Raw genomic sequence first — 23499 nt, 5'->3', positions numbered from 1 at the left:
CGTTTTACGCATTGTGCCATAACTTTGCAGGGAAGCTTCAGAACATGATATTTTCACCTCCCACTATAGCTGAAAGGGTCTTTCTTGTAGTTGCACATCAAATCTAAGCTGTCTGTAGAGTTTTTCCAGAGTTATCAACATTTTTATGTTTGGCGTTCCGGAATCGGCCTTATCTCAGGCAGAAAATGTGTTTTCTGCATTGTGCCATAACTTTGCAGGGAAGCTTCAGAACAAGAAATTCTGACCTCCCAATATAGCAGAAAGGGTCTTTCTAGTAGTTGCACATCAAATCTAAGCTGTCTGATGTGTTTTTCCAAAGTTATCAACATTTTTATGTTTGGCGTTCTGGAATCCACCTAATCTCAAGCTGAAAACGCGTTTTCTGCATTGTGCCAATACTTTTCAGGGAAGCTTCAGAACATGAAATGTTTGCCTCCCACTATAGCAGAAAGGGTCTTTCTAGTAGTTGCACATCAAATCTAAGCTGTCTGATGTGTTTTTCCAAAACTATCAACATTTTTATGTTTGGCGTTCCGGAATCGACCTTATCTCAGGCTGAAAACGCATTTTCAGCATTGTGCCGTAACTTTGCAGGAAAGCTGCAGAATATGAAATTTTCACCTCCCACTATAGCAGAATGGGTCATTCTCGTAGTTGCACATCTAATCTGAGCTGTTTGAAGTGTTTTTCCAAAGTTATCAACATTTTTATGTTTGGCGTTCCGGAATCAACCTTATCTCAGGCTGAAAACGCGTTTTCTGCATTGTGCCATAACTTTGCAGGGAAGCTTCAGAACATTAAATTTTCTCCTCCCACTATAGCATAAAGGGTCTCTCTAGTAGTTGCACATCAAATCTAACCTGTCTGAAGTGTTTTTCGTGAGTTATCAACATTTTTATGTTTGGCGTTCCGGATCGCACCTTATTGAAAACGCCTTTTCTGCATTGTGCCATAACTTTGCAGGGAAGCCTCAGAACATGAAATTTTCACCTACCGCTATAGTAGAAAGGGTCTTTCTAGTAGTTGCACATCAAATCTAAGCAGTCTGAAGTGTCTTTCATAAGTTATCAACATTTTTATGTTTGACGTTCCGGAATCAACCTTATCTCAGGCTGAAAACGCTTTTTCGGCATTGTGCCATAGCTTTGCAGGGATGCATCAGTACATGAAATTTTCACCTCCCACAATAGCATATAGGGTCTTTCTAATAGTTGCACATCAAATCTAAGCTGTCTGAAGTGTTTTTCCAAAGTTATCAACATTTTTTTGTTTGGCGTTCCCGAATCGACCTTATCTCAGGCTGAAAACGCCTTTTACACATTGTTTCATAACTTTGCAGGGAAGCTTCAGAACATCAAATTTTCACCTCCCACTATAGTAGAAAGGGTCTTTCTAGTAGTTGCACATCAAATCTAAGCTGTCTGAAGTGTTTTTCCAAAGTTATCAACATTTTTATGTTTGGCGTTCCGGAATCGACCTTATCTCAGGCTGAAAACGCGTTTTTCGCATTGTGCCATAACTTTGCAGGGAAGCCTCAGAACATGAAATTTTCAAATCCCTCTATAGCAGAAAGGGTCTTTCTAGTAGTTGCACATCAAATCTAAGCTGTCTGAAGTGTTCTTCCAAAGTTATCAACATTTTTATGTTTGGCGTTCTGGAACCCACCTTATCTCATGCTGAAAACGCGTTTTCTGCATTGTGCCATAACTTTGCAGGGAAGCTTCAGAACATGAGATTTTTACCTCCCACTATAGCAGAAAGGGTCTTCCTAGTAGTTGCACATCAAATCTAAGCTGTCTGAAGTGTTTTTCCAAAGTTATCAACATTTTTATGTTTGGCGTCCTGGAACCCTCCTAATCTCAGGCTGAAAAAGCGTTTTACGCAATTTGCCATATCTTTGCAGGAAAGCTTCAGAACATGAAATTTTCACCTCTCACTATAGCAGAAAGTGGCTTTCTAGTAGTTGCACATCAAATCTAAGCTGTCTGAAGTGTTTTTCCAAAGTTATCTACATTTTTATGTTTGGCGTTCCGGAATCAACCTTATCTCAGGCTGAAAACGCGTTTTACGCATTGTGCCATAACTTTGCAGGAAAGCTTCAGAACATGAAATTTTCAACTCCCACTGTAGCAGAAAGGGTCTTTCTAGTAGTTGCACATCAATTCTAAGCTGTCTGAAGTGTTTTTCCAAAGTTATCAACATTCTTATGTTTGGCTTTCCAGAATCAACCTTATCTAAGGCAGAAAACGCGTTTTACTCAATTTGCCATAACTTTGCAGGAAAGCCTCAGAACATGAAATTTTCACCTCCCACTATAGCAGAAGGGGTCTTTCTAATAGTTGCACATCAAATCTAAGTTGTCTGAAGTCTTTTTCCAAAGTTATCAACATTTTTATGTTTGGCGTTCTGAAATCAACCTCATCTCAGGCTGAAAACGCGTTTTACGCATTGTGCCATAACTTTGCAGGGAAGCTTCAGAACATGATATTTTCACCTCCCACTGTAGCAGAAAGGGTCTTTCTAGTAGTTGTACATCAAATCTAAGCTGTCTGAAGTGTTTTTCGAAAGTTTTCAACATATTTTTGTTTGGTGTTCCTGAATCGACCTTATCTCAGGCCGAAAACGCGTTTTGTGCATTGTGCCATAACTTTGCAGGGAAGTTTCAGAACATGAAATTTTCACCTCCCACTATAGCAGAAATGGTCTTTCTAGTAGTTGCACATCAAATCTAAGCTGTCTGATGTGTTGTTCCAAAGTTATCAACATTTTTATATTTGGCGTTCCGGAACTCGCCTTATCTCACGCTTAAAACGCGTTTTCTGCATTGTGCCATAACTTTTCAGGGAAGCTTCAGAACATGAAATGTTCGCCTCCCACTATAGCAGATAGGGTCTTTCTAGTAGTTGCATAACAAATCTAAGCTGACTGAAGTGTTTTTCCAAAGTTATCAACATTGTTATGTTTGGCGTTCTGGAACCCACCTTATCTCGGGCTGAAAACGCGTTTTCTGCATTGTGCCATAACTTTGCAGGGAGACTTCAGAACATGAAATTTTCTCCTCCCACTATATCAGAAAGGGTATTTCTAGTAGTTGCACATCAAATCTAAGTTGTCTGAAGTGTTGTTCCAAAGTTATCAACATTTTTACGTTTGGCGTTCCGGAATCGACCTTATCTCAGACTGAAAACACGTTATATGCATTGTGCCATAACTTTGCAGGGAAGCTTCAGAACATGAAATTTTCACCTCCCACTATAACAGAAAGGGTCTTTCTAGTACTTGCACATCAAATCAAAGCTGTCTGAAGTGTTGTTCCAAAGTGATCAACATTTTTACGTTTGGCGTTTCGGAACCCACCTTATCTCAGGCTGAAAACGCGTTTTCTGCATTGTCCCATAACTTTCTAGGGAGGCTTCAGAACATGAAATTTTGACCTCCCACTATAGCAGAAAGGGTCTTTCTAGTAGTTGCACATCAAATCTAAGCTGTTTGAAGTGTTTTTCCAAAGTTATCAACATTTTTATGTTTGGCGTTCCGGAATCAACCTTATATCAGGCTGAAAACGCGTTTTCTGCATTGTGCCATAACTTTGCAGGGAAGCTTCAGAAAATGAAATTTTAACCTCCCAATATAGCAGAAAGAGTCTTTCTGGTAGTTGCACATCAAATCTAAGCTGTCTGAAGTGTTTTTCCAAAGTTATCAACATTTTTATGTTTGCCGTTCTGAAATCAACCTCATCAAGCTGAAAACGCGTTTCCTGCATTGTGCCATAACTTTGCAGGGAAGCTTCAGAACATGACATTTTCACCTCCCAGTATGGCATAACGGGTCTCTCTAGTAGTTGCACATCAAATCTAAGCTGTCTGAAGTGTTTTTCCAGAATTATGAACCTTTTTATGTTTGGCGTTCCGGAATCGACCTTATCTCAGGCTGAAAAAGCGTTTTACGCATTGTGCCATAGCTTTGCAGGAAAGCTTCATAACATGAAATTTTCACCTCCCACTATAGCAGAAAGGGTCTTTCTAGTACTTGTACATCAAATCCTATCTGTCTGAAGTGTTTTCCCGCAGTTATGAACATTTTTATGTTTGGCGTTCCGGAATTGACCTTATGTGAGGCTGAAAACGCGTTTCCTGCATTGAGGCATAACTTTGCAGCGAAGCTTCAGAACATCGAATTTTAACCTCCCACTATAGCAGAAAGGGTCTTTCTAGTAGTTGCACATCAAATCTAAGCTGTCTGAAGTGTTTTTCCAGAATTATGAACATTTTTATGTTTGGCGTTCCGGAATCAACCTTATCTCAGGCTGAAAACGCGTTTTCTGCATTGTGCTATAAGTTTGCAGGGAAGCTTCAGAACATGAAATTTTCACCTCCCACTATAGCAGAAATGGTCTTTCTAGTAGTTGCACATCAAATCGAAACTTTTTGAATTGTTTTTCCAAAGTTATCAACCTTTTTATGTTTGGCGTTTCGGAATCGACCTTATCTCAGGCTGAAAAAGCGTTTTACGCATTGTGCCATAGCTTTGCAGGAAAGCTTCAGAACATGAAATTTTCACCTCCCACTATAGCAGAAAGGGTATTTCTAGTACTTGTACATCAAATCCTATCTGTCTGAAGTGTTTTCCCGCAGTTATGAACATTTTTATGTTTGGCGTTCCGGAATTGACCTTATGTGAGGCTGAAAACGCGTTTCCTGCATTGTGGCATAACTTTGCAGCGAAGCTTCAGAACATCGAATTTTAACCTCCCACTATAGCAGAAATGGTCTTTCTAGTACTTGCACATCAAATCTAAGCTGTCTGAAGTGTTTTTCCGAAGTTATTAACATTTTCATGTTTGGCGTTCCGGAATTGACCTTATGTGAGGCTGAAAACGCGTTTTCTGCATTGTGACATAACTTTGCAGGGAAGCTTCAGAACATGAAATTTTAACCTCCCACGATAGCATAAAGGGTCTTTCTAGTAGTTGCACATCAAATCGAAGCTGTTTGAATTGTTTTTCCAAAGTTATCAACACTTTTATGTTTGGTGTTCCAGAATCATCCTTATCTGAGGCTGAAAACACGTTTTACGCATTGTGCCATAACTTTGCAGGAAAGGTTCAGAACATGAAATTTTCAACTCCCACTATAGCAGAAAGGCTCTTTCTAGTAGCTGCACATCAAATCTAAGCTGTCTGAAGTGTTTTTCCAGAATTATGAACATGTTTATGTTTGGCGTTCCTGAATCGACCTTATCTCAGGCTGAAAACGTGTTTCCTGCATTGTGGCATAACTTTGCAGGGAAGCTTCAGAACATCGAATTTTCACCTCCCACAATGGCAGAAATGGTCTTTCTAGTAGTTGCACATCAAATCTAAGCTGTCTGAAGTGTTTTTCCAGAATTATGAACATGTTTATGTTTGGCGTTCCGGAATCGACCTTATCTCAGGCTGAAAAAGCGTTTTACGCATGGTGCCATAACTTTGCAGGGAAGCTTCACAACATCGAATTTTCACCTCCCACTATAGCAGAAACGGTCTTTCTCGTAGTTGCACATCAAATCTAAGCTGTCTGAAGTGTTTTTCCAAAGTTATCAACATTTTAATGTTTGGCGTTCTGGAACCCACCTTATCTCAGGCTGAAAACGCGTTTTATGCATGGTGCCATAACTTTGCAGGGAAGCTTCAGAACATGACATTTTAAACTTCCACTATAGCAGAAAGGGTCTTTCTAGTAGTTGCACATCAAAGCTAAGCTGTCTGAAGTGTTTTTCCAAAGTTGTCAACATTTTTATGTTTGGCGTTCCGGAATCGACCTTGTCTCAGACTGAAAACACGTTTTACGCATTATGCCATAACTTTGGAGGGAAACTTCAGAACATCGAATTTTCACCACCCACTATATCAGAAAGGGTCTTTCTAGTAGTTGCACATCAAATCTAAGCAGTCTGAAGTGTTTTTCCAAAGTTATCAACATTTTTATGTTTGGCGTTCCGGAATCGACCTTATCTCAGGCTGAAAACGTTTTTTCTGCATTGTGCCATAACTTTGCAGGGAAGCTTCAGAACATGAAATTTTCACACCCCACAATAGCAGAAAGGGTCTTTCTAATAGTTGCACATCAAATCTAAGCTGTCTGAAGTGTTTTTCCAAAGTTATCAACATTTTTATGTTTGGCGTTCCAGAATCGACCTTATCTCAAGCTGAAAACGCGTTTTCTGCATTGAGCCATAACTTTGCATAAAGCTTCAGAACATGAAATTTTCACCTCCCACTATAGCAGAAAGGGTCTTTCTAATAGTTGCACATCAAATCTAAGCTGTCTGAAGTGTTTTTCCAAAGTTATCAACATTTTTATGTTTGGCGTTCCGGAATCGACCTTATCTCAGGCTGAAGACGCGTTTTACGCATTGTGCCATAACTTTTCAGGGGAGCCTCAGAACATGACATTTTAAACTTCCTCTATGGCAGAAAGGGTCTTTCTTGTAGTTGCACATCAATTGTAAGCGGTCTGAAGTGTATTTCAAAAGTTATCAACTTTTTTATGTTTGACGTTCCTGAATCGACCTGATCACAGGCTGAAAACGTGTTTCACGCAATGTTCCATAACTTTGCCGTGAAGCTTCAGAACATGAAATTTTCACCTCCCACAATGGCAGAAAGGGTCTTTCTAGTAGTTTCACGTGAAATCTAAGCTGTCTGAAGTGTTTTTCCAAAGTTATCAACATTTTTATGTTTGGCGTTCCGGAATCGACTTCATCTCAGGCTGAAAACCTTTTTTTCCGCATTGTGCCATAACTTTGCAGGGAAGCTTCACAACATGAAATTTTCACCTCCTACTATTGCAAAAAGGGTCTTTCTAGTAGTTGCACATCAGATCGAAGCTGTTTGAAGTGTTTTTCCAAAGTTATCAACATTCTTATGTTTGGCGTTCCGGAATCAACCATATCTCAGGCTGAAAACGTGTTTTCTGCATTGTGCCATAACTTTGGAGGGAAGCTTCAGAACTCGAAATTTTAACCTCCCACTATAGCAGAAAGGGTCTTTCTAGTAGTTGCACATCAAATCTAAGCTGTCTGAAGTGTTTTTCCAAAGTTATCAACATTTTTATGTTTGGCATTCCGGAATCGACCTTATCTCAGGCTGAAAACACGTTTTCTGCATTGTGCCATAACTTTGCATGGAAGCTACAGAACATGAAATTTTCACCTCCCACTGTAGCAGAAAGGGTCTCTCTAGTAGTTGCACATCAAATCTTAGCTGTCTGAAGTGTTTTTCCAAAGTTATAAACATTTTTATGTTTGGCATTACGGAATCGACCTTATCTCAGGCTCAATACGCGTTTTCTGCATTGTGCCATAAGTTTGCAGGGAATCTTCAGAACATGAAATTTTCACCTCCCACTATAGCAGAAAGGGTCTTTCTAGTAGTTGCACATCAAATCTAAGCTGTTTGAAGTGTTTTTCCAAAGTTATCAACATTTTTATGTTTGGCGTTCCGGAATCAACCTTATCTCAGGCTGAAAACGCCTTTTCTGCATTGTGCCATAACTTTGCACGGAAGCTTCAGAACATGAAATTTTCACCTCCCACTGTAGCAGAAAGGGTCTCTCTAGTAGTTGCACATCAAATCTAAGCTGTCTGAAGTGTTTTTCCAAAGTTATCAACATTTTTATGTTTGGTGTTCCGGATTCAACCTTATCTGAGGCTGAAAACGCGTTTTACGCATTGTGCCATAACTTTGCAGGAAAGCTTCATAACATGAAATTTTCAACTCCCACTATAGCAGAAAGGCTCTTTCTAGTAGTTGCACATTAAATCTAAGCTGTCTAAAGAGTTTTTCCAAAGTTATCAATATTTTTATGTTTGGTGTTCCGGATTCAACCTTATCTGAGGCTGAAAACGCTTTTTACGCATTGTGCCATAACTTTGCAGGAAAGCTTCATAACATGAAATTTTCAACTCCCACTATAGCAGAAAGGCTCTTTCTAGTAGTTGCACATTAAATCTAAGCTGTCTGAAGTGTTTTTCCAGAATTATGAACATGTTTATGTTTGGCGTTCCGGAATCGACCTTATCTCAGGCTGAAGACGTGTTTTCTGCATTGTGCCATAACTTTGCAGGGAAGTTTCAGAACATGAAATTTTAAACTTGCGCTATAGCAGAAAAGGTCTTTCTAGTAGTTGGACATCAAATCTAAGCTGTCTGAAGTGTTTTTCCAAAGTTATCAACATTTTAACGTTTGGCGTTCCGGAATCGACCTTATCTCAGGCTGAAAACGCGTTTTACGCATGGTGCCATAACTTTGCAGGGAAGCTTCAGAACATGACATTTTAAACTTCCACTATAGCAGAAAGGGTCTTTCTAGTAGTTGCACATCAAAGCTAAGCTGTCTGATGTGTTTTTCCAAAGTTATCAACATTTTTATGTTTGGCGTTCCGGAATCGACCTTATCTCAGTCTGTAAACGCGTTATACGCATGGTGCCATAACTTTGCAGGGAATCTTCAGAACATGAAATTTTCACATCCCACAATAGCAGAAAGGGTCTTTCTCGTAGTTGCACATTAAAGCTAAGCCGTCTGAAGTGTTTTTCCAAACTTATCAACATTTTTATGTTTGGCGTTCCGGAGTCGACCTTATGTCAGGCTGAAAACGCTTTTTACGCATTGTGCCACAACTTTGCATAAAGCTTCAGAACATGAAATTTTCACCTCCCACTATAGCAGAAAGGGTCTTTCTAGTAGTTGCACATCAAATCTAAGCTGTCTGAAGTGTTTTTCCAAAGTTATCAAAATTTTTATGTTTGTCATTCCGGAATCGACCTTATCTCAGGCTGAAAACACGTTTTCTGCATTGTGCCATAACTCTGCAGGGAAGCTTCAGAACATCAAATTTTCACCTCCCACTATAGCAAAAAGGGTCTTTCTAATAGTTGCACATCAAATCTAAGCTGTCTGAAGTGTTTTTCCAAAGTTATCAACATTTTTATGTTTGGCGTTCTGAAACCCACCTTATCTCAGACTGAAAACGCGTTTTCTGCATTGTGGCATAACCTTGCAGGGAAGCTTCAGAACATGAAATTTTCACCTCCCACTGTAGCAGAAAGGGTCTTTCTAGTAGTTGCACATCAAATCTAAGCTGTCTGAAGTGTTTTTCAAAAGTTATCAACATTTTTATGTTTGGCGTTCTGGAACCCACCTAATCTCGGGCTGAAAACGCGTTTTCTGCATCGTGCCATAACTTTGCAGGGAAGCTTCAGAACATGAAATTTTCACCTCCCACTATATCAGAAAGGGTATTTCTCGTAGTTGCACATCAAATCTAAGCTGTCTGTAGAGTTTTTCCTGAGTTATCAACATTTTTATGTTTGGCGTTCCGGAATCGACCTTATCTCAGGCTGAAAACGCGTTTTCTGCATTCTGCCATAACTTTGCAGGGAAGCTTCTGAACATGAAATTTTCACCTCCCACTATAGCAGAAAGGGTCTTTCTAGTAGTTGGACATCAAATCTAAGCTGTCTGAAGAGTTTTTCAAAAGTTATCAACATTTTTATGTTTGGCGTTCTGGAACCCACCTAATCTCAGGCTGAAAACGCGTTTTCTGCATTGTGCCATAACTTTTCACGGAAGCCTCAGAACATGAAATTTTCACCTCCCACTGTAGCAGATAGGGTCTTTCTAGTATTTGCACATCAAATCTAAGCTGTCTGAAGTGTTTTTCGAAAGTTATCAACATTTTTATGTTTGGCATTCCAGAATCGATCTTATCTCAGGCTGAAAACGAATTGTCTGCATTGTGCCATAACTTTGCATGGAAGCTTCCGAACATGAAATTTTAACCTCCCACTATAGCAGAAAGGGTCTTTCTAGTAGTTGCACATCAAATCTAAGCTGTCTGATGTGTTTTTCCAAAATTATCAACATTTTTATGTTTGGTGTTCCGGAATCGACCTTATCTCAGGCCGAAAACGGGTTTTCTGCATTGTGCCATAGCTTTGCAGGGAAGCTTTAGAACATGAAATTTTCACCTCCCACTACAGCAGAAAGGGTCTTTCTAGTAGTTGCACATCAAATCTAAGCTGTCTGAAGTGTTTTTCCAAAGTTATCAACATTTTTATGTTTGGCGTTTCGGAATCGACCTTATCTCAAGCTGAAAACGCGATTTCTGCATTGTGCCATAACTTTGCAGGGAAGCTTCAGAACATGAAATTTTCACCTCCCACTATAGCAGGAAGGGTCTTTCCAGTAGTTGCACATCAAATGTAAGCTGTCTGAAGTGTTTTTCCAAAGTTATGAACATTTTTATGTTTATCGTTCGGGAATCAACCTTATCTCAGGCTGAAAACGCGTTTTACGCATTGTGCGATAACTTTGCAGGGAAGCTTCAGAACATGAAATTTTCAATTCCCATTATAGCAGAAAGGGTCTTTCTCGTACTTGCACTTCAAATCTAAACTGTCTGAAGTGTTTTTAGAAAGTTATCAACATTTTTACGTTTGGCATTCCGGAATCGACCTTATCTCAGGCTGTAAACGCATTTTCTGCTTTGTGCTATAGCTTCGCAGTGTAGCGTCAGAACATGAAATTTTCACCTCCCACTATAGCAGAAAGGGTCTTTCTAGTAGTTGCACATCAAATCTAAGCTGTCTGAAGTGTTTTTCCAAAGTTATCAATATTTTTATGTTTGGCGTTCCGGAATTGACCTTATCTCAGGCTGAAAACGCGTTTCCTGCATTGTGGCATAACCTTGCAGGGAAGCTTCAGAACATGAAATTTTCACCTCCCACTGTAGCAGAAAGGGTCTTTCTAGTAGTTGCACATCAAATCTAAGCTGTCTGAAGAGTTTTTCAAAAGTTATCAACATTTTTATGTTTGGCGTTCTGGAACCCACCTAATCTCAGGCTGAAAACGCGTTTTCTGCATTGTGCCATAACTTTTCACGGAAGCCTCAGAACATGAAATTTTCACCTCCCACTGTAGCAGATAGGGTCTTTCTAGTATTTGCACATCAAATCTAAGCTGTCTGAAGTGTTTTTCCAAAGTTATCAACATTTTTATGTTTGGCGTTCTGGAACCCACCTTATCTCAGGCTGAAAACGCGTTTTCTGCATTGTGCCATAACTTTGCAGGGAAGCTTCAGAACATGAAATTTTCACCTCCCACTATAGCAGAAAGGGTCTTTCCGGTAGTTGCACATCAAATCTAAGCTGTCTGAAGTGGTTTTCCAAAGTTATCAACATTTTTATGTTTGGCGTTCTGGAACCCAACTTATCCCAGCCTGAAAAAGCGTTTTCTGCATTGTGCCATAACTTTGCAGGGATGCTTCAGAACATGAAATGTTCACCTCCCACTATAGCAGAAAGGGTCTTTCTAGAAGTTGCACATCAAATCTAAGCTGTCTGAAGTGTTTTTCGAAAGTTATCAACATTTTTATGTTTGGCATTCCAGAATCGATCTTATCTCAGGCTGAAAACGAATTGTCTGCATTGTGCCATAACTTTGCATGGAAGCTTCCGAACATGAAATTTTAACCTCCCACTATAGCAGGAAGGGTCTTTCTAGTAGTTGCACATCAAATCTAAGCTGTCTGATGTGTTTTTCCAAAATTATCAACATTTTTATGTTTGGTGTTCCGGAATCGACCTTATCTCAGGCCGAAAACGGGTTTTCTGCATTGTGCCATAGCTTTGCAGGGAAGCTTTAGAACATGAAATTTTCACCTCCCACTTGAGCAGAAAGGGTATTTCGCGTAGTTGCACATCAAATCTAATTTGTCTGTAGAGTTTTTCCTGAGTTATCTACATTTTTCTGTTTGGCGTTCCGGAACCCACCTTATCTCAGGCTGAAAATGCGTTTTCTACATCGTGCCATAAATTTGCAGGGAAGCTTCAGAACATGAAATTTTCACCTCCCACTACAGCAGAAAGGGTCTTTCTAGTAGTTGCACATCAAATCTAAGCTGTCTGAAGTGCTTTTCGAAAGTTATCAACATTTTTATGTTTGGCGTTTCGGAATCGACCTTATCTCAAGCTGAAAACGCGATTTCTGCATTGTGCCATAACTTTGCAGGGAAGCTTCAGAACATGAAATTTTCACCTCCCACTATAGCAGGAAGGGTCTTTCCAGTAGTTGCACATCAAATGTAAGCTGTCTGAAGTGTTTTTCCAAAGTTATGAACATTTTTATGTTTATCGTTCGGGAATCAACCTTATCTCAGGCTGAAAACGCGTTTTACGCATTGTGCGATAACTTTGCAGGGAAGCTTCAGAACATGAAATTTTCAATTCCCATTATAGCAGAAAGGGTCTTTCTCGTACTTGCACTTCAAATCTAAACTGTCTGAAGTGTTTTTAGAAAGTTATCAACATTTTTACGTTTGGCATTCCGGAATCGACCTTATCTCAGGCTGTAAACGCATTTTCTGCTTTGTGCTATAGCTTCGCAGTGTAGCGTCAGAACATGAAATTTTCACCTCCCACTATAGCAGAAAGGGTCTTTCTAGTAGTTGCACATCAAATCTAAGCTGTCTGAAGTGTTTTTCCAAAGTTATCAACATTTTTATGTTTGGCATTCCGGAATCGACCTTATCTCAGGCTGAAAACACGTTTTCTGCATTGTGCCATAACTCTGCAGGGAAGCTTCAGAACATCAAATTTTCACCTCCCACTATAGCAAAAAGGGTCTTTCTCATAGTTGCACATCAAATCTAAGCTGTCTGAAGTGTTTTTCCAAAGTTATCAACATTTTTATGTTTGGCGTTGTGAAACCCACCTTATCTCAGACTGAAAACGCGTTTTCTGCATTGTGGCATAACCTTGCAGGGAAGCTTCAGAACATGAAATTTTCACCTCCCACTGTAGCAGAAAGGGTCTTTCTAGTAGTTGCACATCAAATCTAAGCTGTCTGAAGTTTTTTTCAAAAGTTATCAACATTTTTATGTTTGGCGTTCTGGAACCCACCTAATCTCGGGCTGAAAACGCGTTTTCTGCATCGTGCCATAACTTTGCAGGGAAGCTTCAGAACATGAAATTTTCACCTCCCACTATATCAGAAAGGGTATTTCTCGTAGTTGCACATCAAATCTAAGCTGTCTGTAGAGTTTTTCCTGAGTTATCAACATTTTTATGTTTGGCGTTCCGGAATCGACCTTATCTCAGGCTGAAAACGCGTTTTCTGCATTCTGCCATAACTTTGCAGGGAAGCTTCAGACCATGACATTTTCACCTCTCACTAAAGCAGAAAGGGTCTTTCTAGTAGTTGTACATCAAATCTAAGCTGTCTGGTGTGTTTTTCCAAAATTATCAACATTTTTATGTTTGGTGTTCCGGAATCGACCTTATCTCAGGCCGAAAACGGGTTTTCTGCATTGTGCCATAGCTTTGCAGGGAAGCTTTAGAACATGAAATTTTCACCTCCCGCTTGAGCAGAAAGGGTATTTCGCGTAGTTGCACATCAAATCTAAGTTGTCTGTAGAGTTTTTCCTGAGTTATCTACATTTTTCTGTTTGGCGTTCCGGAATCGACCTTATCTCAGGCTGAAAACGCGTTTTCTGCATTGTGCCATAACTTTGCAGGGAAGCTTCAGAACATGAAATTTTCACGTCCCACTATAGCAGAAATGGTCTTTCTAGTAGTTGCACATCAAATCTAAGCTGTCTGAAGTGCTTTTCGAAAGTTATCAACATTTTTATGTTTGGCGTTTCGGAATCGACCTTATCTCAAGCTGAAAACGCGATTTCTGCATTGTGCCATAACTTTGCAGGGAAGCTTCAGAACATGAAATTTTCACCTCCCACTATAGCAGGGAGGGTCTTTCCAGTAGTTGCACATCAAATGTAAGCTGTCTGAAGTGTTTTTCCAAAGTTATGAACATTTTTATGTTTATCGTTCGGGAATCAACCTTATCTCAGGCTGAAAACGCGTTTTACGCATTGTGCGATAACTTTGCAGGGAAGCTTCAGAACATGAAATTTTCAATTCCCATTATAGCAGAAAGGGTCTTTCTCGTACTTGCACTTCAAATCTAAACTGTCTGAAGTGTTTTTAGAAAGTTATCAACATTTTTACGTTTGGCATTCCGGAATCGACCTTATCTCAGGCTGTAAACGCATTTTCTGCTTTGTGCTATAGCTTCGCAGTGTAGCGTCAGAACATGAAATTTTCACCTCCCACTATAGCAGAAAGGGTCTTTCTAGTAGTTGCACATCAAATCTAAGCTGTCTGAAGTGTTTTTCAAAAGTTATCAATATTTTTATGTTTGGCGTTCCGGAATTGACCTTATCTCAGGCTGAAAACGCGTTTCCTGCATTGTGGCATAACCTTGCAGGGAAGCTTCAGAACATGAAATTTTCACCTCCCACTGTAGCAGAAAGGGTCTTTCTAGTAGTTGCACATCAAATCTAAGCTGTCTGAAGAGTTTTTCAAAAGTTATCAACATTTTTATGTTTGGCGTTCTGGAACCCACCTAATCTCAGGCTGAAAACGCGTTTTCTGCATTGTGCCATAACTTTTCACGGAAGCCTCAGAACATGAAATTTTCACCTCCCACTGTAGCAGATAGGGTCTTTCTAGTATTTGCACATCAAATCTAAGCTGTCTGAAGTGTTTTTCCAAAGTTATCAACATTTTTATGTTTGGCGTTCTGGAACCCACCTTATCTCAGGCTGAAAACGCGTTTTCTGCATTGTGCCATAACTTTGCAGGGAAGCTTCAGAACATGAAATTTTCACCTCCCACTATAGCAGAAAGGGTCTTTCCGGTAGTTGCACATCAAATCTAAGCTGTCTGAAGTGGTTTTCCAAAGTTATCAACATTTTTATGTTTGGCGTTCTGGAACCCAACTTATCCCAGCCTGAAAAAGCGTTTTCTGCATTGTGCCATAACTTTGCAGGGATGCTTCAGAACATGAAATGTTCACCTCCCACTATAGCAGAAAGGGTCTTTCTAGTAGTTGCACATCAAATCTAAGCTGTCTGAAGTGTTTTTCGAAAGTTATCAACATTTTTATGTTTGGCATTCCAGAATCGATCTTATCTCAGGCTGAAAACGAATTGTCTGCATTGTGCCATAACTTTGCATGGAAGCTTCCGAACATGAAATTTTAACCTCCCACTATAGCAGAAAGGGTCTTTCTAGTAGTTGCACATCAAATCTAAGCTGTCTGAAGTGTTTTTCAAAAGTTATCAACATTTTTATGTTTGGCGTTCTGGAACCCACCTAATCTCGGGCTGAAAACGCGTTTTCTGCATCGTGCCATAACTTTGCAGGGAAGCTTCAGAACATGAAATTTTCACCTCCCACTATATCAGAAAGGGTATTTCTCGTAGTTGCACATCAAATCTAAGCTGTCTGTAGAGTTTTTCCTGAGTTATCAACATTTTTATGTTTGGCGTTCCGGAATCGACCTTATCTCAGGCTGAAAACGCGTTTTCTGCATTCTGCCATAACTTTGCAGGGAAGCTTCAGACCATGACATTTTCACCTCTCACTAAAGCAGAAAGGGTCTTTCTAGTAGTTGTACATCAAATCTAAGCTGTCTGGAATGTTTTTCCAAAGTTATCAACATTTTTATGTTTGGCGTTCCGGAACCCACCTTATCTCAGGTTGAAAACGCGTTTTCTACATCGTGCCATAACTTTGCAGGGAATCTTCTGAACATGAAATTTTCACCTCCCACTACAGCAGAAAGGGTCTTTCTAGTAGTTGCACATCAAATCTAAGCTGTCTGAAGTGTCTTTCGAAAGTTATCAACATTTTTATGTTTGGCGTTCCGGAATCGACCTTATCTCAGGATGAAAAATCCTTTTCTGCATTGTGCCATAACTTTGCAGGGAAGCTTCAGAACATGAAATTTTCACCTCCCACTATAGCAGAAAGGGTCTTTCTAGTAGTTGCACATCAAATCTAAGCTGTCTGAAGTGTTTTTCCAAAGTTATCAACATTCTTATGTTTGGCGTTCCGGAATCAACCTTATCTCAGGCTGAAAACGCGTTTAACGCATTGTGCCATAACTTTGCAGGAAAGCTTCAGAACATGAAATTTTCAACTCCCACTATAGCAGAAAGGGTCTTTCTAGTAGTTGCACATCAAATCTAAGCTGTCTGAAGTGTTTTTCAAAAGTTATCAACATTTTTATGTTTGGCGTTCTGGAACCCACCTAATCTCAGGCTGAAAACGCGTTTTCTGCATTGTGCCATAACTTTTCACGGAAGCCTCAGAACATGAAATTTTCACCTCCCACTGTAGCAGATAGGGTCTTTCTAGTATTTGCACATCAAATCTAAGCTGTCTGAAGTGTTTTTCCAAAGTTATCAACATTTTTATGTTTGGCGTTCTGGAACCCACCTTATCTCAGGCTGAAAACGCGTTTTCTGCATTGTGCCATAACTTTGCAGGGATGCTTCAGAACATGAAATGTTCACCTCCCACTATAGCAGAAAGGGTCTTTCCGGTAGTTGCACATCAAATCTAAGCTGTCTGAAGTGGTTTTCCAAAGTTATCAACATTTTTATGTTTGGCGTTCTGGAACCCAACTTATCCCAGCCTGAAAAAGCGTTTTCTGCATTGTGCCATAACTTTGCAGGGATGCTTCAGAACATGAAATGTTCACCTCCCACTATAGCAGAAAGGGTCTTTCTAGAAGTTGCACATCAAATCTAAGCTGTCTGAAGTGTTTTTCGAAAGTTATCAACATTTTTATGTTTGGCATTCCAGAATCGATCTTATCTCAGGCTGAAAACGAATTGTCTGCATTGTGCCATAACTTTGCATGGAAGCTTCCGAACATGAAATTTTAACCTCCCACTATAGCAGAAAGGGTCTTTCTAGTAGTTGCACATCAAATCTAAGCTGTCTGATGTGTTTTTCCAAAATTATCAACATTTTTATGTTTGGTGTTCCGGAATCGACCTTATCTCAGGCCGAAAACGGGTTTTCTGCATTGTGCCATAGCTTTGCAGGGAAGCTTTAGAACATGAAATTTTCACCTCCCACTTGAGCAGAAAGGGTATTTCGCGTAGTTGCACATCAAATCTAAGTTGTCTGTAGAGTTTTTCCTGAGTTATCTACATTTTTCTGTTTGGCGTTCCGGAATCGACCTTATCTCAGGCTGAAAACGCGTTTTCTGCATTGTGCCATAACTTTGCAGGGAATCTTCAGAACATGACATTTTCACCTCCCACTATAACAGAAAGGGTCTTTCTAGCAGTTGCACATCAAATCTAAGCTGTCTGGAATGTTTTTCCAAAGTTATCAACATTTTTATGTTTGGCGTTCCGGAACCCACCTTATCTCAGGCTGAAAATGCGTTTTCTACATCGTGCCATAAATTTGCAGGGAAGCTTCAGAACATGAAATTTTCACGTCCCACTATAGCAGAAAGGGTCTTTCTAGTAGTTGCACATCAAATCTAAGCTGTCTGAAGTGCTTTTCGAAAGTTATCAACATTTTTATGTTTGGCGTTTCGGAATCGACCTTATCTCAAGCTGAAAACGCGATTTCTGCATTGTGCCATAACTTTGCAGGGAAGCTTCAGAACATGAAATTTTCACCTCCCACTATAGCAGGAAGGGTCTTTCTAGTAGTTGCACATCAAATCTAAGCTGTCTGATGTGTTTTTCCAAAGTTATCAACATTTTTATGTTTGGCGTTCCGGAATCGACCTTATCTTAGGCTGAAAACGCGTTTTAAGTATTGTGCAATAACTTTCCAGGGAAGCTTCAGAACATGAAATGTTCACCTCCCACTATAGCAGAAAGGGTCTTTCTAGTAGTTGCACATCAAATCTAAGCTGTCTGGAATGTTTTTCCAAAGTTATCAACATTTTTATTTTTGGCGTTCCGGAACCCACCTTATCTCAGGCTGAAATCGCGTTTTCTGCATTGTGCCATAACTTCTCAGGGAAGCTTCAGAACATGAAATGTTCACCTCCCACTATAGCAGAAAGGGTCTTTCTAGTAGTTGCACATCAAATCTAAGCTGTCTGAAGTGTTTTTCCAAAGTTATCAACATTTTTATGTTTGGCGTTCCGGAATCGACCTTATCTCAGGCTGAAAACGCCATTAACGCATTGTGCCCTAACTTTGCAGGGAACCTTTAGAACATCAAAATTTCCCCTCCCACTATAGCAGAAAGGATCTTTCTAGTAGTTGCACATCAAATCTAAGCTGTCTGAAGTGTTTTTCCAAAGTTATCAACATTTTTATGTTTGGCGTTCCGAAACCCACCTCAACACAAGCTGAAAACGCGTTTTCTGCATTGTGCCATAACTTTGCAGGGAAGCTTCAGAACATGAAATTTTCACCTCCCACTATAGCAGAAAGGGTCTTTCTAGTAGTTGCACATCAAATCTAAGCTGTCTGAAGTGTTTTTCCAAAGTTATCAACATTTTTATGTTTGGCATTCTGGAACGCACCTAATCTTAGACTGAAAACGCGTTTTCTGCATTGTGCCGTAACTTTTCAGTGAAGCTTCAGAAGATGAAATGTTCGCCTTCCACTATAGCAGAAAGGGTCTTTCGAGTAGTTGCACATGAAATCGAAGCTGTCTGAAGTGTTTTTCCAAAGTTATCACCATTTTTATGTTTGGCGTTCCGGAACCCACGTTATCTCAAGCTGAAAACGCGTTTTCTACATTGTGCCATAACTTTGCAGGGAAGCTTCAGAACATGAGATTTTCACCTCCCACTATAGCAGAAATGGTCTTTCTAGTAGTTGCACATGAAATCTAAGCTGTCTGAAATGTTTTTCCCAAGTTATCAACATTTTTATGTTTGGCGTTCCGAAACCCCCCTTATCTCAGGCTGAAAACGCGTTTTCTGCATTGTGCCATAACTTTGCAGGGAATATTCAGAACATGGAATTTTCACCTCCCACAACAGCAGAAAGGGTCTTTCAAGTAGTTTCACATCAAATCTAAGCTGTCTGAAGTGTTTTTCCAAATTTATCAACATTTTTTTGTTTGGCGTTCCGGAATCGACCTTATCTCAGGCTGAAAACGCGTTTTAAGGATTGTGCCATAACTTTGCAGGGAAGCTTCAGAACATGAAATTTTCACGTCCCACTATAGCAGAAAGGGTCTTTCTAGTAGTTGCACATCAAATCTAAGCTGTCTGAAGTGTTTTTCGTAAGTTATCAACATTTTTATGTTTGGCGTTCCAGAATCGACATTATCTCAGGCTGAAAACGCGTTGTCTGCATTGTGCCATAACTTTGCATGGAAGCTTCCGAACATGAAATTTTAAACTCCCACTATAGCAGAAAGGGTCTTTCTAGTAGTTGCACATCAAATCTAAGCTGTCTGATGTGTTTTTACAAAGCTATCAACATTTTTATGTTTGGCGTTCCGGAATCGACCTTATCTCAGGCTGAAAACGCGTTTCACGCATTGTCCCATAACTATCCAGGGAAGCTTCACAACATGAAATTTTGACCTCCCACTATAGCAGAAAGCGTCTTTCTAGTAGTTGCACATCAAATCTAAGCTGTCTGAAGTGTTTTTCCAAAGTTATCAACATTTTTATGTTTGGCGTTCCGGAACCCACCTTATCTCAGGCTGAAAACAGGTTTTCTGCATTGTGCCATAACTTTTCAGGGAAGATTCATAACATGAAATTTTCACATCCCACTATAGCAGAAAGGGTCTTTCTAGTAGTTGCACATCAAATCTAAGCTGTCTGAAGTGTTTTTCCAAAGTTATCAACATTTTTATGTTTGGCGTTCCAGAATCGACCTTCTCTCAGGCTGAAAACGCGTTGTCTGCATTGTGCCATAACTTTGCATGGAAGCTTCCGTACATGAAATTTTCACCTCCCAGTGTAGCAGAAAGGGTCTTTCTCGTAGTTGCACATCAAATCTAAGCTCTCTGAAGTGTTTTTCCAAAGTTATCAACATTTTTATGTTTGGCGTTCCGGAACCCACCTTATCTCAGGCTGAAAACAGGTTTTCTGCATTGTGCCATAACTTTGCAGCGAAGATTCATAACATGAAATTTTCACGTCCCACTATAGCAGAAAGGGTCTTTCTAGTAGTTGCACATCAAATCTAAGCTGTCTGAAGTGCTTTTCGAAAGTTATCAACATTTTTATGTTTGGCGTTTCAGAATCGACCTTATCTCAAGCTGAAAACGCGATTTCTGCATTGTGCCATAACTTTGCAGGGATGCTTCAGAACATGAAATGTTCACCTCCCACTATAGCAGAAAGGGTCTTTCGAGTAGTTGCAGATCAAATCTAAGCTGTCTGATGTGTTTTTCCAAAGTTATCAACATTTTTATGTTTGGCGTTTCGGAACCCACCTTATCTCAGGCTGTAAACGCTTTTTTTTGCATTGTGCCATAACTTTGGAGGGAAGCTTCAGAACACGAAATTTTCACCTCCCACTATAGCAGAAATCGTCTTTCTAGTAGTTGCACATCAAATCTACGCTGCCTGAAGTGTTTTTCGAAAGTTATCAACATTTTTATGTTTGGCGTTCCGGAATCGACCTAATCTCAGACTGAAAACGCGTTTTCTGCATTGTGCCGTAACTTTTCAGTGAAGCTTCAGAACATGAAATGTTCGCCTTCCACTATAGCAGAAAGGGTCTTTCGAGTAGTTGCACATGAAATCGAAGCTGTCTGAAGTGTTTTTCCAAAGTTATCACCATTTTTATGTTTGGCGTTCCGGAACCCACCTTATCTCAGGCTGAAAACGCGTTTTAAGGATTGTGCCATAACTTTGCATGGAAGCTTCAGAACATGAAATTTTCACCTCCCACTATAGCAGAAAGGGTCTTTCTAGTAGTTGCACATCAAATCTAAGCTGTCTGAAGTGTTTTTCGTAAGTTATCAACATTTTTATGTTTGGCGTTCCAGAATCGACATTATCTCAGGCTGAAAACGCGTTGTCTGCATTGTGCCATAACTTTGCATGGAAGCTTCCGAACATGAAATGTTCACCTCCCACTATAGCAGAAATGGTCTTTCTAGTAGTTGCACATGAAATCTAAGCTGTCTGAAATGTTTTTCCAAATTTATCAACATTTTTTTGTTTGGCGTTCCGGAATCAACCTTTTCTCAGGCTGAAAACGCGTTTTCTGCATTGTGCCATAACTTTGCAGGGAAGCTTCAGAACATGACATTTTCACCTCCCACTATAGCAGAAAGGGTCCTTCTAGTAGTTGCACATCAAATCTAAGCTGTCTGGAATGTTTTTCCAAAGTTATCAACATTTTTATGTTTGGCGTTCCGGAACCCACCTTATCTCAGGCTGAAAACGCGTTTTCAACATTGTGCCATAACTTTGCAGGGAATCTTCTGAACATGAAATTTTCACCTCCCACTACAGCAGAAAGGGTCTTTCTAGTAGTTGCACATCAAATCTAAGCTGTCTGAAGTGTTTTTCGAAAGTTATCAACATTTTTATGATTGGCGTTCCGGAATCGACCTTATCTCAGGATGAAAAATCGTTTTCTGCATTGTCCCATAATTTTGCAGTGAAGCTTCAGAACATGAAATTTTGACCTCCCAATATAGCAGAAAGGGTCTTTGTAGTAGATGCATATCAAATCTAAGCTGTCTGAAGTGTTTTTCGAAAGTTATCGACATTTTTATGTTTAGCGTTCCGGAACCCACCTTATCTCACGCTGAAAACAGGTTTTCTGCATTGTGCCATAACTTTGCAGGGAAGCTTCAGAACATGAAATTTTCACGTCCCACTATAGTAGAAAGGGTCTTTCTAGTAGTTGCACATCAAATCTAAGCTGTGTGAAGCGTTTTTCGAAAGTTATCAACATTTTTATGTTTGGCGTTCCGGAATCGACCTTATCTCAGTATGAAAAATCGTTTTCTGCATTGTCCCATAACTTTGCAGGGAAGCTTCAGAACATGAAATGTTCACCTCCCACTAGAGCAGAAAGGGTCTTTCTAGTAGTTGCACATCAAATCTAAGCTGTCTGAAGTGTTTTTCGAAAGTTATCAACATTTTTATGTTTGGCATTCCAGAATCGATCTTATCTCAGGCTGAAAACGAGTTGTCTGCATTGTGCCATAACTTTGCATGGAAGCTTCCGAACATGAAATTTTAACCTCCCACTATAGCAGAAAGGGTCTTTCTAGTAGTTGCACATCAAATCTAAGCTGTCTGAAGTGTTTTTCGAAAGTTATCAACATTTTTATGTTTGGCGTTCCGGAACCCACCTTATCTCAGGCTGAAAACAGGTTTTCTGCATTGTGCCATAACTTTGCAGGGAAGATTCATAACATGAAATTTTCACATCCCACTATAGCAGAAAGGGTCTTTCTAGTAGTTGCACATCAAATCTAAGCTGTCTGATGCGTTTTTCCAAAGTTATCAACATTTTTATGTTTGGCGTTCCAGAATCGACCTTCTCTCAGGCTGAAAACGCGTTGTCTGCATTGTGCCGTAACTTTTCAGGGAAGCTTCAGAACATGAAATTTTCACCTCCCACAATAGCCGAAAGGGTCTTTCTAGTAGTTGCACATCATATCTAAGCTGTCTGAAGTGTTTTTCCAAAGTTATCAACATTTTTATGTTTGGCGTTCCGGAACCCACCTTATCTCAGGCTGAAAACAGGTTTTCTGCATTGTGCCATAACTTTGCAGCGAAGATTCATAACATGAAATTTTCACCTCCCACTATGGCAGAAAGGGTCTTTCTAGTAGTTGCACAACAAATCTAAGCTGTCTGAAATGTTTTTCCAAAGTTATCAACATTTTTACGTTTGGCGTTCCGGAAACGACCTTATCTTAGGCTGAAAACGCGTTTTACACATTGTGCAATAACTTTTCAGGGAAGCTTCAGAACATGAAATGTTCACCTCCCACTATAGCAGAAAAGGTCTTTCTAGAAGTTGCACATCAAATGTAAGCTGTCTGAAGTGTTTTTCCAAAGTTATGAACATTTTTATGTTTATCGTTCGGGAATCAACCTTATCTCTGGCTGGAAAGGTGTTTTCTGCATTGTGCTATAGCTTCGCGGTGTAGCGTCAGAACATGAAATTTTCACCTCCCACTGTAGCAGAAAGGGTCTTTCTTGTAGTTGCACATCAAATCTAAGCTGTCTGAAGTGTTTTCCGAAAGTTATGAACATTTTTATGTTTCGCGTTCCGGAATCGACCTCATATCAGGCTGAAAACATGTTTTCTGCATTGTGCCATAACTCTGCAGGGAAGCTTCAGAACATCAAATTTTCACCTCCCTCTATAGCAAAAAGGGTCTTTCTAATAGTTGCACATCAAATCTAAGCTGTCTGAAGTGTTTTTCCAAAGTTATCAACATTTTTATGTTAGGCGTTTCGGAACCCACCTTATCTCAGGCTGTAAACGCTTTTTTTTGCATTGTGGCATAACTTTGGAGGGAAGCTTCAGAACACGAAATTTTAACCTCCCACTATAGCAGAAAGGGTCTTTCTAGTAGTTGCACATCAAATCTAAGCTGATTGAAGTGTTTTTCCAAAGTTATCAACATTTTTATGTTTGGCGTTCCGGAATCGACCTTATCTCAGGCTGAAAACGTGTTTTC

This window comes from Synchiropus splendidus, chromosome 15 (assembly GCF_027744825.2).
Source record: "Synchiropus splendidus isolate RoL2022-P1 chromosome 15, RoL_Sspl_1.0, whole genome shotgun sequence".
Classification (NCBI taxonomy): Eukaryota; Metazoa; Chordata; class Actinopteri; order Syngnathiformes; family Callionymidae; genus Synchiropus; species Synchiropus splendidus.
The sequence above is the reverse complement of the archived record's forward strand: the minus strand, read 5'-3'. Positions refer to the sequence as shown.